This window comes from Rhinopithecus roxellana, chromosome 19 (assembly GCF_007565055.1).
Source record: "Rhinopithecus roxellana isolate Shanxi Qingling chromosome 19, ASM756505v1, whole genome shotgun sequence".
In the NCBI taxonomy this organism is placed as follows: Eukaryota; Metazoa; Chordata; class Mammalia; order Primates; family Cercopithecidae; genus Rhinopithecus; species Rhinopithecus roxellana.
The window spans coordinates 37301958-37318294 of record NC_044567.1 but is presented as its reverse complement, the minus strand read 5'-3'; positions in this window follow the sequence as shown (position 1 = coordinate 37318294).

Sequence of the window (16337 nt, the reverse complement as noted above, 5' to 3'; positions counted from 1 at the left end):
ATCTGACAATATCTGTCTTCTAGTTGGATTGTTTCAATAACTTACGTTTAATATATTTATAGATCTGTTTCAGTTTAAGTCTGTTACATTGCTATCTGTTTTCTATTTATCCATCTGTTCTTTGTTTCCTTCTTCTTTTCTTTTCTGGCCTATATGTATTATTTTTTTATGCCCCCATTTTATTTTTTTTGTTGGCTTACTAGCTATATATTTATTTTGCATTGTTAAATTTCTCAATTCTCAGGAACTATATATTGAAAATTCTAAACCTTACAATTCTCTTTATTCTCTCCTTCAGCTGTCCAGAGGCCAACTACTGGTCTGAAAATATTTGTTACAAGCAGGCACCATTAAGTACATTGTTTAGTCTAGCTGACATTATTTTCTGAACCAAGTCTTTCTTTATTAAAGAAGCAGTGCATTGGTTTAAATTCTGGAACAGGCTTTTTAATCTCATGGTGGCTTCTTGCAGCACTGTTCTAGATGTTATAGAAATAGGCACAGGGTAGAGTTCTGTCTTGGCAAGGCCAGAAAGGACTTTAAGCCTGCTGCAACACTTAGGCTGAGCCTTCAAAGTTGACCAGTTTGTTCCTCCAGAAAATGGAGTAGGAAAGAACAATCCAGATGTTATAAGTTTCTTGAGGTCAAGGACTTTGTCTTCTTCATCTTGGTAATCTCATAACAATGCCTGACACATAATAAATGTCTGTAGGACTGAACTTAACAAATTGTGGGAATTAATGTCAGTAAGTGTCAAAATAAGAGATATACGTGTCTCATTGGGGGCAGCAAGTCTAGGGTGAAAAATGATGCTAGAGAAATAGCAAAAAATCACACATGGAAGGTATTGTTTGACATATTAAGGATTTAAAATCTTATCCTAAAAAGTACAGAAGGTTGTTTGAAGGGTTTCAAGCAGGTTGTCATCAGATTCACATTTTAGAAGATCCTTCTGAGTGCACTGTAAAGGATGGTCCAGATTGGGCTAACCTGAAGGTAGAGAGACCAGATGTGGGCTCTTGCAGTAGTCCCCCAGAAATATGGCGAGAACCTGAGCTAAGATTAGCTTCCCACCAGGGAGCAGTCATTTCTGTCTTCAGACATAGACTTAGTGGAAATTCTCCCAGCTCTGAGATATTCAGTGGTATTCGGTAGCAACCAGTACCTTTCTCTCTCCTCCCAGACTTAGGAAGTCCATGCCTGCCTTGTTCTGGATGTTTGTAATGGAAGGGTGAACAACATCGTAAGGGGGCATGAAGGAGCAGAAGATGGTGTCGTCTAACTATGCATTATTGCCATTTCCTTCTACTGGGAATCAAATATGTCCCCAAAGACAGTGCTCCTGAAAAAAGGAAAGACAGCCAACACTTCTCATTCCAAGAGTTCTTTCTGGACACATATGTTATTCTTGCCGAAAATGCTTCTTTACCAGAAAATCACAAATTTTTCTTCATACTTTCATACCCTAGAGAACCCTGTCTTAGTCTGTTTTATGTTGCTGTGTCAGAAGTCCTGAGACTGTGAAATTTATAAAGAAAAAATAATGTATTTGGCTCACAATTCTGGAGGCCAGGAAGTCCAAGATTGAGTAGCCCATCTCGCGAGGGTCTTGTGCTGCTTCAACTCATGGCAGAAAATGGATGGGGGAGTGGGAATGTCCAAAGAGATGAAACATGAGAAGGAAAAACTAATCAAGTCCTGTAAGAGTGAAACTCACTCCCAAGAGGCGGCATTAATCTGTCCATGAGAGATCTGTCCCCAAGATCCAACACCTCCCACTAGACCCCACTCCCAATACTGCCACACTGTTGTTTAAACATCAACATGAATTTTGGTGGTGACAAACCACGTCCAAACCATAGCAAACTCCCTCACCTTCCCATCCTCCATACACTCAACTGTTATACACTTCAAGAACCAAATCTAGTTTACTAATTCCTTGTCTGTAATTTATTTTATTCCTTCTCTGTAATTTGTTTTATTTCTAAAGCAGTTGCTGTGTTAGGGAAGCAAGTATCGGGTTCATAAAGTTTGCAAGAGACAGAAGTGAAGGAGAAAAAATACAAGTAATGATAACAATGATAAAGAAAGACTGCCTAACATTGATATGTAACAATCAAACGTGTGTGTGTATGTGTGAGTGTGTATGTGTGTATGTGTAATTTCAGCAAAGTGCAGTCGTGGAAGGTGTAGAAGTACACAGGTGCATTAACAATTCATTTTCTAGGTGAGTAACTGATTCCTGACCAAAATTTCCTGTTATGGATAACAAGAAAATCCAAACTTGCTCACAGGCTCACGCTTTCATAACACACCTAGTGTTCTGCTATGAACTTTTTCCCCAAAGACCTCCAGTGATTTGAGAAAATGAAAAAGAAAAACAAGACAATATTTATTCATTTTGTCCTGATAGATTGCTTTATTAATTCTATGAGAGACAGGAGGACAAACCAAGAGGCTAGCTGAAGTTACATAATGGATGACGAGTGTCCAATTCTAGGGTATTTCTCCTTGATAAGTGATTTATTATTATCACAAAAGATACCAAATTTTGATACTCTAAATAGCAGTGCTGTCCAATAGAGATCAATGGTGCCATATTCATAAACTTAAAATTTCTACTAGATTCATTAAAAGGTACAAAGAGGAGAAATCAATTTAGTGAAATTTAATGGTATATTTTATTTAAACCAATATTATATTATATTATATTTTATATTATATTTTATAATATATTGTAATACATAACATATATAATATATAATACATTGTGTATTTTATTGTATACATTATGTATTTTATTGTATATATTAGAATATATAATATTTATATGTATAATAATATATAAGTATATATAATTTATATATAAAACCCAATATTATTATATAAATATATAGTATAGAGCATATAATTATGTTATATAAAATATGTAATATATTGTATTATATATACTATATATATTATATATATATATAATGATATTATATATTATATAATACATTATGTATTATAATATATAGCACATTATATATAATATCTACATTATATTATATAATAATATTTATATAATATACAATATACAATATAATATATACTATATAATATAACATAATATATATATATATTGGGTTAAATAAAATATAACATTAAAATATGTTACAAAACATATTTCATAATATATATTTCATATTATAATATTAATATATAATATATTGCATATAATATGATACATTATATATTATTATATATTATTATAATATAAATTATATAATATATTATATATTGTAATATTATATAATACATATTATATATTAATATATAATGTTATATGATATGTATCACATAAAAATTATATATAATATATAATGTATATTAAATACATATATTAATATAATATATTAAAACCTCATTAATAGTAAGAGATTATTTTTATATTGAAATGAGAATATATTATATATTATATAATATATAGTATAATCTATGTTATACTATATATCTATATATTTTCTATTGATTATACTATATATATATTTTCTATTGATTATACTATATTATCAATATATATTTTATATTGATTATACTATATAATCAATATAAAAATAATCTCTTACTATTAATGAGGTTTTAATATATTTTTTCATTGAAGTCTTATAAATCTGGTGTGCATTTCATGCTTACAGCACATCTCCATTAATACTAGCCACAATTCAAGAGTTCAGTAGACATGAACTAGCGGCTTGCATATTGGACAGCGCATCTCCAGAGTTTCTTAGATAATTTGACTTCTTCAAGGGGCCTTAGTCCTGGCCTAAGGAGCCTAGATTTACTTTGCTAGGGCTGTTTTCAACAAGGGCATGCATAATTCTAGTTGGGTAAGAGTAGTACAGGGTGAGAAAAAAAAAGGATATATGGGATTCTGAGCCCAACGCATCCAATCTTTAGAGATGCACTGGTGTCAACTTTAAGCTACCTTGTCACAGATGCTATTGAGCCAAATCACAAGGAAATGGAAGCCTAGGTTGCAATGGGGCAGATGAAGTCCAGTTTATACTCCCACTCTGGAGGGTCTGTAGTACTTTTCTTAGCTGTTGCTCAGAATTTGTCTAGTTTATGTTCCCTGCTGTGTGTCTATAATGATACTTAAGAATGGACAGTCCCATAGGAGATTAGAGGTGGGAGGGGCTTTAGGGGCTCTTTGGTGCAACCTCCTCATTTTACATTGAGGACTGTCCATTGAGGACAGCGACAACTAGAACTTCAAAAACTTGCTGGGGGGCCCACAGCTGGCCAGAAGCAGAACCTCTCTTAGCCTTGAGAATCCTAGGCTGTTGTCTCTTTCTCAGCACCAGATAGATACAAGAATGCGCTCAGCTGGCAATCCATAGCTAATGCTTCCCAGGGCCTCTAAAGCCCAGTGTATCCAGGAAAAGAAAAATCGGTCATTAGGGCAGATTGGATTATGCACCTGGCTATTACATGTGTTGAGAAAGTCTCAGGATCAAAAGCAAGTGCTAGAAATGTGCAGACTGGGGAATATGAGCCAGTGCAGAATCAACAGACACTTGCGCCCTTCCTTCCCTGTGGCCCCATGGACCAAAGGTCTGGACTGTTCAAATAACACACAGGTTATAAGACTTATTAAAATTTCAAGACCCAGCTATGTTACCTACAAATAATGTACTTCAAGTATAATGAAAAAGAAGTTAAAAGTCAAAAGATGGAAAGATATATACCATGCAAACACTAATCATAAGAGTGCTAGGGTGGCTATCTTAATAACAGGAAAGGTAGATTTCAGAACAGAAATATTACCAGGGAAAAAGAGAAATGTTTTATAATACTAAATGGGGTAAATTAATACAACAAGACATAATTCTAAGTGTCTATGCACCTAATGACAGAGTTTCAAAAAGCTTTAAGCAAAATCTGAGAGGCTGAAAAGAGGAATAAATAAATCCACAATTATGGTTGGAGATTGTAAAACTCTTCTCTCAGTAATTGATAGTACAAGTAAATAGAAAGTCACTAAAAATATAGAAGCCTTGAAAATCTTATCAGTTAATTTAACCTGATAGACATTTTTCAAACAATATATGTAACAATGGCAGAATACCCATTCTTTTCAAGCATATGAGAAATATTCATTAAGATAAATCATATTGCTTAACAATAAAACAATTCTTTTTTTTCTTTTTGTTTTGAGACAGTCTCTCCAGCTCTGTCACCCAGGCTGGAGTGCAGTGGTGCTATCTTGGCTCACTGCAACCTCCACCTCCTGGGTTCAAGCAATTCTTATGCCTTAGCCTTCCAAGTAGCTGGGATTACAGGTGTGCACCACCACACCTGGCTTATTTTTTTATTTTTAGTAGAGATGGGGTTTCACCATGTTGGCCAGGCTGGTCTCAAACTCCTGACCTCATGTGATCCACCCACCTTGGCCTCCCAAAGTGCTGGGATTGCAGCGATGAGCCACCACACCCAGCAACAATTCTAAATACATTTAAAAGAACTAAAGTTGTGTTCTCTGATTTTCTGTATAATTACAATTATAATTCAACGTTAAAAATATATTTGGAAAATTTCCCAAATATTTAAAAATTAAATAACATACTTCTAAATAACCCATAAGTCAAAAAAATCACAAGGGAAACTAGAAACATTTTTTAACTAAATAAAGATAAAAATAAAAACATAGCATATGAAAGTTTTTGTGATGTCCCTGAAGCAGTGCTTCCAAAACACTAGCTTTAAATGCTTGCTAAATGGAAAAAGGTGTAAACCAAAAGTGAATAGAAGAAAGGAAATAATAAAATGTGAAAATTAATGAAATATTGCAGTATAATTCACAATAGCAAAGACATGGAATCAACCTAAATGCCCATCAACTGTAGACTGGGTGACGAAAATGTGATATAGATACACCATGGAATTCTATGCAGTCATGAAAAAGAACAAAATCATGTCCTTTGCAGGGATGTGGATAGAACTGTAGGCCATTATTCTTAGCAAACTAACGTAGGAACAGATGACCAAATACTGCATGTTCTCACTTACAAGTGGGAGTTAAATGATGAGAACACACGGACACATAGAAGGGAGCAACACAAACTGGGGCCTGTTGGAGGATGGAGGGTGGGAGGAGGGAAAGGGTCAGGAAAAATAACTAATGGGTAACTAGGCTTAATACCTGCCCCTCTGTGTGTCCATGCGTTCTCAGTGTTCAGCTCCCACTTATAAGTGAGAACATGTGGTATACGGTCATCTGTTCCTGCACAGTTTGCTAAGGAAAATGGCCTCCAGCTCCATACACATCCCTGGAAAGGACAATATCTTGTTTTTTGTTTTTTGTTTTTTAATGGTTGTGTAGTATTCCATGGTATATATGTACCACATTTTCTTTATCCAGTCTACAGTAGATGGGCATTTAGGTTGATGCTATCTTTGCTATTGTGAATAGTGCTGCAGTGAACATATGTGTACATGTGTCTTTATGATAGGATGATTTATATTCCTTAGGGGATATACTCAGTAATGGGATTGCAGGGTCAAATAGTATTTCTGTCTTTAGGTCTTTGAGGAATTGCCACATTGTCTTCCACAATGGTTGAACTAATTTACACTCCCACCAACAGTGTATAAGCAATAAATTAAAAAAAAAAAAAAAAAAAAAAAAAAAAAACAGTGTATAAGCTTTCCTCTTTCTCCACAACCTTGCCAGCATCTGTTATTTTTCACTTTTAAATGGTAGGCATTCTGACTGGTGTGAGATGGTATCTCATTGTGGTTTTGATTTGCATTTCTCTAATGATCACTTATGTTGTGCATGTTTTCATATGATTGTTGGCCACATGCATATCTTCTTTTGAAAAGTGTCTGCTCATGTCCTTTGCCCACTTTTTAATGTTTTTTTTTTTTTTTTTTTTTTTGTAAATCTGTTTAAGTTCCTTATAGATCCTGGATATTAGACCTTAGTCAGATGCCTAGTTTGCAAATATTTTCTCCCATTCTATATGTTGTCTGTTCTGTCAATAGTTTCTTTTGCTGTGTAGAAGCTGTTTAGTTTAATTAGATTCCATTTGTCAATGTTTGCTTTTGATGAAATTGCTTTTGGCATTTTCAACATGAAATTTTTGCCAATTTCTATTTCCAGAATGATATTACCTAGGTTTTCTTCCAGGGTTTTATAGTTTTGGTTCTTACATTTACGTCTTTAATCCACCTTGAGGTGTAAGGAAGCATTCCAGTTTCAATCTTCTGCATATGGCTAGCCAGTTACCCCAGCATCACTTATTGAGCAGAAAATTGTTTTCCCATTGCTTGTTTTTTCAGGTTTATCGAAGATCAGATAATTGCAGGTGTGAGGTCTTATTTCTGGTTTCTCTATTCTGTTCCTTTGGTCTATGTGTCTGTTTTGGTACCAATACCATGCTGTTTCAATTATGGTAGCCCTGTAGCATACTTTGAAGTTGGGTATCATGATGTCTTCAGCTTTTATCTTTTTGCTTAGGATTGCTTTGGCTATTCGGGCTCTTTTTTGGTTCCATATGAATTTTAAAATAGTTTTTCTAATTCTTGAAGAATGTCAATGGTAATTTAATAGGATAACATTGAATCTATAAATTGCTTTGGGCAGTATGGTGATTTTAATGATACTGAATCTTCCTATCTATGAGCATGGAATGTTTTTCCATTTGTTTATGTCATCTCTGATTTCTTTGAGCAGTGTTTTGCACTTCTGCTTATAGAGTGCTTCCATCTCTTTGTTTAGCTGTGTTCCTAGGTGTTTTTTTAATTTTTTTTTTTTTAATTCTGGAGTACATGTGCAGGATGTGCAGGTTTGTTACATAGGTAAACGTGTGCCATGGTGGTTTGCAGCACCTACCACCCCATCACCTAGATTAAGCCCAGCATGCATTAGCTCTTTTCCCTAATGTTCTCCTTCACCATCCTCCCCCAACAGGCCCCAGTGACTCTTGTTCTACTCCCTGTGTCCATGTAATCTTATTGCTCAGCTCCCACTTATAAGTGAAAACATGTGGTATGTGGTTTTCTGTTCCTGTGTTAGTTTGCTGAAGACAATGGCTTCTAGCTTCATCCATGTCCCTGAAAAAGACATGATCTCATTCCTTTTTATGGCTGCACGGTATTCTATGGTGTATATGTAGCACATTTCCTTTATCTAGTCTATCACTGATGGGCATTTGGGTTAATTCCATGCCTTTGCTATTGTGAATAGTGTTGCAGTGAACATATGTATGCATGTATCTTTATAACAGAATGATTTATATTCCTTTGGGTATACACCCAGTAATAGGATTGCTGGGTCAAATGGTATTTCCGGTCCTAAATCTTTGGGGAATCGCTACACTGTCTTCCACAATGGTTGAACTAATTTACATCCCCACCAACAGTGTAAAAGCATCCCTACTTCCCTGCAACCTTGCCAGCATCTGTTGTTTCTTGACGTTTTAATTATTCTGACTGGCGTGAGATGGTATCTCATTGTGGTTTTGATTTGCATTTCTCTAATGATCAGTGATGTTGAGCTTTTTTCCATATATTTGTGGCCACATCATGTCTTTTTTTGAAAAGTGTCTGTTCATATCCTTTGCCCACTTTTTAATGGGATTCTTTGTTTTTTTTCTTGTAAATTTGCTTAAGTTCCTTGTAGATTCTGGATATTAGACCTTTGGGTAGATTGCAACAATTTTCTCCCATTCTGTAGGTTGTCTATTCACTCTGTTGATAGTTCCTTTTGCTATGCAGAAGCTTGTCAGTTTAATTAGATCCCATTTGTCAACTTTTTCTTCTGTTGAAATTGCTTTTGATGTTTTCAACATGAAATTTTTGCTCGTGCCTATGTCCTGGATAGTATTGCCTAGGTTTTCTTCCAGGGTTACTCTAGTTTTGGACTTTACATTTAAGTCTTTAATCCAGTTTGAGTTAATTTTTGTATAAGGTGTAAGGAAGGGATCCAGTTTCAATTTTCTGCAACATAGCTAGCCAGTTCTCCCAGCACCACTTATTGAATAGGGAATCCTTTCTTCATTGCTTGTTTTTGTCAAATTTGTCAAAGATCAGATAATTGTAGTTGTGTGGCCTTATTTCTGAGTTCTCTATTCTGTCCCATTGGCCTATATGTCTTTTTTATACCAGTACCATGCTGTTTTGTTTACTGTAGCCTTGTAGTATAATTTGAAGTCGGGTAGCATGATGTCTCTAGCTTTGCTCTTTTTGCTTAGGATTTTCCAGGTAGAATGAGTTCTTTTTTGGTTCCCTATGTATTTTAAAATAGTTTTTTTCTAATTCTGTGAGGAATGCCAATGGTATTGTAATGGCAATAGCATTGAATCTATAAATTGCTTTGGGCAGTGTGACCGTTTTCATGATATTGATTCTTCCTATCCATGAGCATGGAATGTTTTTCCATTTGTTTGTGTCCTCTCTTATTTCCTTGAGCAGTGGTTTGCAGTTCTCCTTGAAGAGGTCCTTTGTGTCCCTTGTTAGCTATAAATTCCTGGGTATTTTGTTCTCTGTGTGGCAATTGTGAATGGGAGTTCATTCATGATTTCACCCTTTGCTTGTCTGTTGTTGGTGTATAGGAATGCTTGTGATTTCTGCACATTGATTTTGTATCCTGAGACTTTCCTGAAGTTGCTTATCAGCTTAAGAAGCTTTTGGGCTGAGTTGATGGGTTTTCTAGATACAGGATCATGTCATCTGCAAAGAGAGATAGTTTGACTTCCTCTCTTTTTATTTGAATACACTTTATTTCTTTCTCTTGCCTGATTGCCCTGGCCAGAACTTCCAACACTAAGTTGAATAAGAGTGGTGAGACAGGGCAACCTTGTCTTGTGCCTGTTTCCAAGGGGAATGCTTCATGCTTCTAGCTTCTACCCATTCAGTATGATATTGGTTATGGGTTTGTCATAGATGGTTCTTATAATTTTGAAGTGGGTTCCTTCAATACCTGGTTTATTGAGAGTTTTTAACATGAAGGGGCATTGAATTTTACTGGAAACCTTACTTTTTTTTGCACCCATTGCGATAATCATGTAGTTTTTGTCTTTAGTTCTGTTTATGTGATGAATCATATTTATTGATTTGTGATAAACCAACCTTGCATCCCAGTGATAATGCCTACTTCACTGTGATGGATAAACTTTTTGATGTGCTATTGGATGCGGGTTGTCAGTATTTTGTTGAGAATTTTTGCATTGATGTTTATCAGGGATATTCCCCTGAATTTTCTTTTCTTGTAGTAACTGTGCCAGGTTTTGGTATCAGGGTGATGATGGCCTTATAGAATGAGTTAGGGAGAAGTTCCTCCTTTTCAATTGTTTTACTCTTATTTTTTTTTTTTTATTATACTTTAAGTTCTAGGGTACATGTGCATAATGTGCAGGTTTCTTACATATGTATACTTATGCCATGTTGGTGTGCTGCACCCATCAACTCGTCAGCACCCATCAATTCATCATTTATATCATGTATAACTCCCCAATGCATTCCCTCCCTCCTCCCCCCTCCCCCCACCCCATGAGGCCCCAGTGCGTGATGTTCCCCTTCCCCAGTCCAAGTGATCTCATTGTTCAGTTCCCACCTATGAGTGAGAACATGCGGTGTTTGGTTTTCTGTTCTTGTGATAGTTTGCTAAGAATGATGGTTTCCAGCTGCATCCATGTCCCTACAAAGGACGCAAACTCATCCTTTTTTATGGCTGCATAGTATTCCATGGTGTATATGTGCCACATTTTCTTAATCCAGTCTGTCACAGATGGACATTTGGGTTGATTCCAAGTCTTTGCTATTGTGAATAGTGCCGCAATAAACATACGTGTACATGTGTCTTTGTAGTAGAATAATTTATAATCCTTTGGGTATATACCCAGTAGTGGGATGGCTGGGTCATATGGTACATCTAGTTCTAGATCCTTGAGGAATTGCCATACTGTTTTCCATAATGGTTGAACTAGTTTAAAATCCCACCAACAGTGTAAAAAAAGAGCTTTTGCACAGCAAAAGAAACTACCATCAGAGTGAACAGGCAACCTACAGAATGGGAGAAAATTTTTGCAACCTACTCATCTGACAAAGGGCTAATATCCAGAATCTACAAAGAACTCAAACAAATATACGAGAAAAAAACAAACAACCCCATCAAAAAGTGGGGAAAGGATATGAACAGACATTTCTCAAAAGAAGATATTCATACAGCCAACAGACACATGAAAAAATGCTCATCATCACTCGCCATCAGAGAAATGCAAATCAAAACCACAATGAGATACCATCTCACACCAGTTAGAATGGCAATCATTAAGAAGTCAGGAAACAACAGGTGTTGGAGAGGATGTGGAGAAATAGGAACACTTTTCAATTGTTTTAAATAGTTTCAGAATAAATGGAACCAGCTCCTTCTTTTACCTCTGGTAGAATTCAGCTGTAAGTCCATCTGGACTTGGACTTTTTCGATTGGTAGGATATTTATTACTGCCTCAATTTTAGAACTTGCTATTGTTCTATTCAGGGATTCAACTTCTTCCTGGTTCAGTCTTGGGAGGTTGTATATGTCTAGGAATTTATCGATTTCTTCTAGATTTTCCAGTTTATTTGCATAGAGGTATTTATAGTATTTTCTAATGGTTGTTTGTCTTTGTTTGGGACCAGTGGTGATATTCCCTGTATTATTTCTTATTGTGCTTATTTAAATCTTCTCTTTTCTTCTTTGTTAGTCTTGCTAGTGGTCTATCTATTTTGTTGATTCCCCCCCCCCCCAAAAAAAAACAGCTCCTGGATTCATTGATTTTTTTTGAAGGGCTTTTCATGTCTCTGTCTCCTTCAGTTCTGCTCTGAGCTTGTGTTTTTATTGTCTTCTATTAACTCTGGGGTTTGTTTGCTCTTGGCTCACTAGTTCTTTCACCTGTGGTGTTAGGATGTTGATCTGAGATCTTTCTAGCTTTTTGATGTGGGTGCTTAGTGCTATAATTTCCCTCTTAACACTGCTTTAGCTGTCTCCCAGAGATTTCTCATTGGTTTCAAAGGCCTTCTTGATTTCTGCCCATCATGTCATTTATGTTCCTCTCTAAACTGGTTATTCTAGTTAACAGCTCCTGTAATCTTTTTTCATGGTTCTTAGCATCTATGCATTGGGTTGGAACATGCTCCTTTAGTTCAGTGAAATTAGTTATTACCCACTTTCTGAAGCCTACTTCTGTCAGTTCATCCATCTCAGCTTCCAGCCCATTCTGTGCCCTTGCTGGAGAAGTGCTGTGGTCATTTGGAAGAGAAGATGCATTCTGGCTTTTGATATTTTCAGTGTTTTTGTGTTGGTTTTTTCTTAATTTCATGGATTTATCTACCTTTAATCTATGAGGCTGCTGACCTTTGGATAAGGTTTTTGTAGGATCTTTTTTGTTGATGTTGTTGTTGTTGTTGCTTTCTATTTGTTTGTTTTTCTTCTAACAGTCAGGCCCCTCTTCTTCAGGTCTGCTGCAGTTTGCTGGAGGTCTGCTTCAGACTGTGCCTGAGAATCACCAGTGGAGACTGCAGAACAGCAAATATTGCTGCCTGCTCATTCCTCTGGAAGCTTCATCCCAGAGGGACACCAACCTGATGCCAGCCTGAAATCTCCTGTATGAGGTATCTGGTGACCCCCGTTGGGAAGTCTCACCTAGTAAGGAGATATGGGATCAGGGAACCACTTAAGAAGGACATCTGACTCCCCCTTAGTGGAGCTAGTGTTCTGTGCTGGGGGAATCCCCCTTATCTGGATCAACTGGTCTCTTCAGAGCCAGCAAGCCAGAAAGATTAAGTCCCCTGAACCTGAGACTTTTGCTGCCCCTCCCCCCAGGTGCTCTGTCCCAGGTACATGAGAGTTCTGTCTGTAAGCCCCTGATGGGACCTGCTGAAATTCCTACAGAGAGGCCTTATCTAGTGAGGAGGGATGGATCCAGCTCCCACCTAAGGAAGTGATCTGGCCATGATCTGCCACATTCACTTTGCTGCACTGTGGGGAATACTGCCCAGTTCAAACCTCCTAGTATCCTTAACACTGGGAGGAGAAAACTACCAACTAGAGCCAAAGTAATGGTGTTTGCTCCTCCCCCTTAGAACTTGGTCATCTTAGGCAGACTCCAGATGGCTTACTGGTAGTGGGGATTTCAAGCCAGTGGGTCTTAGCTTGAGGGCTTCTGTAGGAGTGGGACCCAATAAGTGAGACCATTTGGCTCCCTATCTTCAGCCCCCTTTCCACAGGATGGACAGTTCTCCTGCCTCATTGGAGTTCCAGGCACCACTGGAGTATGTAAAAACTCCTGCAGCTCAGTGCCTGCCTGAACAGCCACTGACGGTAGCAGCTGTCATTGGTCTGTCTAGTTTTGTGCTTGAGACCCGAGGCCCTGATGTTGTAGGCTCATGAAGGAATCTTCTGATTCATGGATTTCAAAAATCTGTAGGAAAAGTGTGGCACCCCTGGCGGGCATCAAAGTCCCTCACCACTTCTCTTGGCTGGGGGAGGGAGATCCCTTTGCCCCGTGCAGCTCCCAGGTGATGTGACACACTATCCTGCTTTTCTTTGCTCTCTGTGGATTGTGCCACCCACCTAGTCAGTCCCAATGATAGGAACTTTGTACCTCAGTTGGAAATGCAAAATTCACTTGCCTTTTGCATCCATCTCTCTGGGAGCTGCATATCTGAGCTGTTTCTATTTGACCATCTTGGCTGTATTTTATTCTTTCTGTGGCAATTGTGCATGTGATTGTGTTCCTGATTTGGCTCTTGGCTTGACAGTTGTTGGCGAATAGCAATGCTGGTGATTTTTGTACATTGATTTTGTATCCTGAGTCAGCTTAAGGAGCTTTTGGGCTGAGACTATGGGATTTTCTAGATACAGGTCATACTATCTGCAAATAGGGATAGTTTGACTTCCTCTCTTTCTATTTGGATGCCTTTATTTTTTTCTCTTTCCTGATTGTTCTGGCCAGGACTTCCAATAATATGTTGAATAGGAGTGATGAGAGAGGGCATCTTTGTCTCATACTGGTTTTCAAGGGGAATGCTTCCAGCTTTTGCCCATACAGTGTGATGTTGTCTGTGGGTTTGTTATAGATGGCTCTTATGATTTTGAGGTATGTTCCATCAACACCTAGTTTATAGAGAGTTTTTAACAGGAAGGGTGTTGAATTTTACTGAAAGCCTTTTTTGTATCCATTGAGATAATCATACAGTTTTTGTCTTTAGTTCTGTTTATGTGATAAATCATGTTTATTGATTTGTATATATTAGATCAACTTTGCATCCCAGGGATAAGGCCTAGTTGATTGTGGTGAATAAGCATTTTGATGTGCTATTGGATTTGGGTTGCCAGTATTTTGTTGAAGATTTTTGCATTGATATTCATCAGGGATATTGGTCAGAAGTTTTGTTGTTGTTGTTGTTGTATCTCTTCCAGATTTGGGTATTAGGATGATGGCCTTGTAGAATGAGTTAGAGAGGAGCCCTTTTTCCACACTTTTTGGGAATAGTTTCAGCAGGAATGGTACCAGTTATTTGTACATCTGGGAGAATTCTGCTGTTACTGCTGTGACTTTGTCTGTTCCTGGGCTTTTTTTTGATTGGTAGGCTTTTTATTACTGATTCAATTTCAAAGCTCATTGTTGGTTTTCTCAGGGATTCAGTTTCTTCCTGGCTCAGTCTTGGGAGGATGTATATGTCCAGGAATTTATCCATTTCTTCTAGATTTCTAGTTTGTGTGCATAGAGAGTTATGAGTATTACCTGATGGTTATTCGTATTTCTGTGGGGTCAGTGGTAATATCCCTATGTCATTCGTAATTGTGTTTATTTGTGTCTTCTCTCTTTTCTCCTTTATTTGTCTAGCTAAAAGTCTATCTATTGTATTAATGTTTTTCAAAAACCAACTCCTGGATTTGTTGATATTTTCAATGGTTTTTTCATGTCTCAATCTCCTTCAGTTCAGCTCTGATTTCAGTTATTTGTTGTTCTCTGCTAGCTTTGGGGTTGGCTTTCTCTTGGTTCTTTAGTTATTTTAGTTGTGATGATAGGTTGTTAACTTAGGCTCTTTTTAGCTTTTGATGTGAGCATCTAGTGCTATAGTTTCCCTCTTAACATTGCCTTAGCTATGTCCCAGAGGTTCTGGTGTGTTGTATCTTTGTTCTTATTAGTTTCGAAGAAATTCTTAATTTCTGCCTGAATTTCATTATTTACCCAAAAGTCAATCAGGAGCAGGTTATTCAATTTCCATGTAATTGTATGGTTTTGAGTGACTTTCTTAGTCTTGATTTCAAATTTGATTGTGCCATGGTCCAAGAGATTGGTTGTAACTATTTCAGTTTTTTTTTTTTCTTTTGTTGCATTTGGTAAGTAGTGTTTTATGTGTGATCATGTGATGGATTTTAGAACATGTGCCATGTGGTGATGAGAAGAACAAATATTCTGTTGTTTTGGTGTGAAGAGTTCTGTAGATGTCTATCATGTTCATCTGATCCAGTGCTGAGTGCTGAGTTGAGGTCCTAAATATCTTGCTAATTTTCTGCCTCCATGATCTGTGTATACTGTCAGTGGGGTGTTAAAATCTTATTGTGTCTAAGTCTAAGTATCATGGTTGGTGGTCAAGTCTCTTCAAAGGTCTCCCAGGAACTTGCTATGAATCTATGTGCTACTGGTTGGGTGCATATATGATTTGGATAGTAGCTCTTTTGATTGAACCTTTGAACATTAGGAATGCCCCTTCTTTGTTTTTCTGTTTTTGTGGGTTTAAAGTCTGTTTTTTCTGAAATTAGGATTGTGACTTTCGCTTTTTTCTGTTTCCATTTGCTTGGTAGATTTTCCTCTATCTCTTTATTTTGATATTATGGATGTCATTGTATGTGAGATGGGTCTCTTCCAACAGCATAACAATGGCTCCTGGTCTTTAATCCAGCTTGCACTCTGTACCTTTTAATGGGTCACTTGCCCATTTACATTCAAAGCTGTATTGATATGTTGTGTATTTGATCCTCTTATCATGATGTTAGCTGGTTATTAGTGTGGTATGTTTAGTGGTTGCTTTATCGTGTCACTGCTCTGTGGTAAAGTGTGTTTTTCTAGTGACTGGTATGGTCTTTCCTTTCCATATTCTAGTGCTTCTTCAGAAGGATCATAAGGCAATCTAGTAATATATACATTCCTTTTAGCATTTCCTTGTCTGAAAAGGATTTTCTTCACTTATGAAGCCTAGTTTGACTGGATACAAAATTCTGGGTTCAATTTCTTTTTTCTTTAAGAATGATGTATTGCTCCTAAATTTCTTCTGGCTTGTAGGCTTCTGATGGGGAA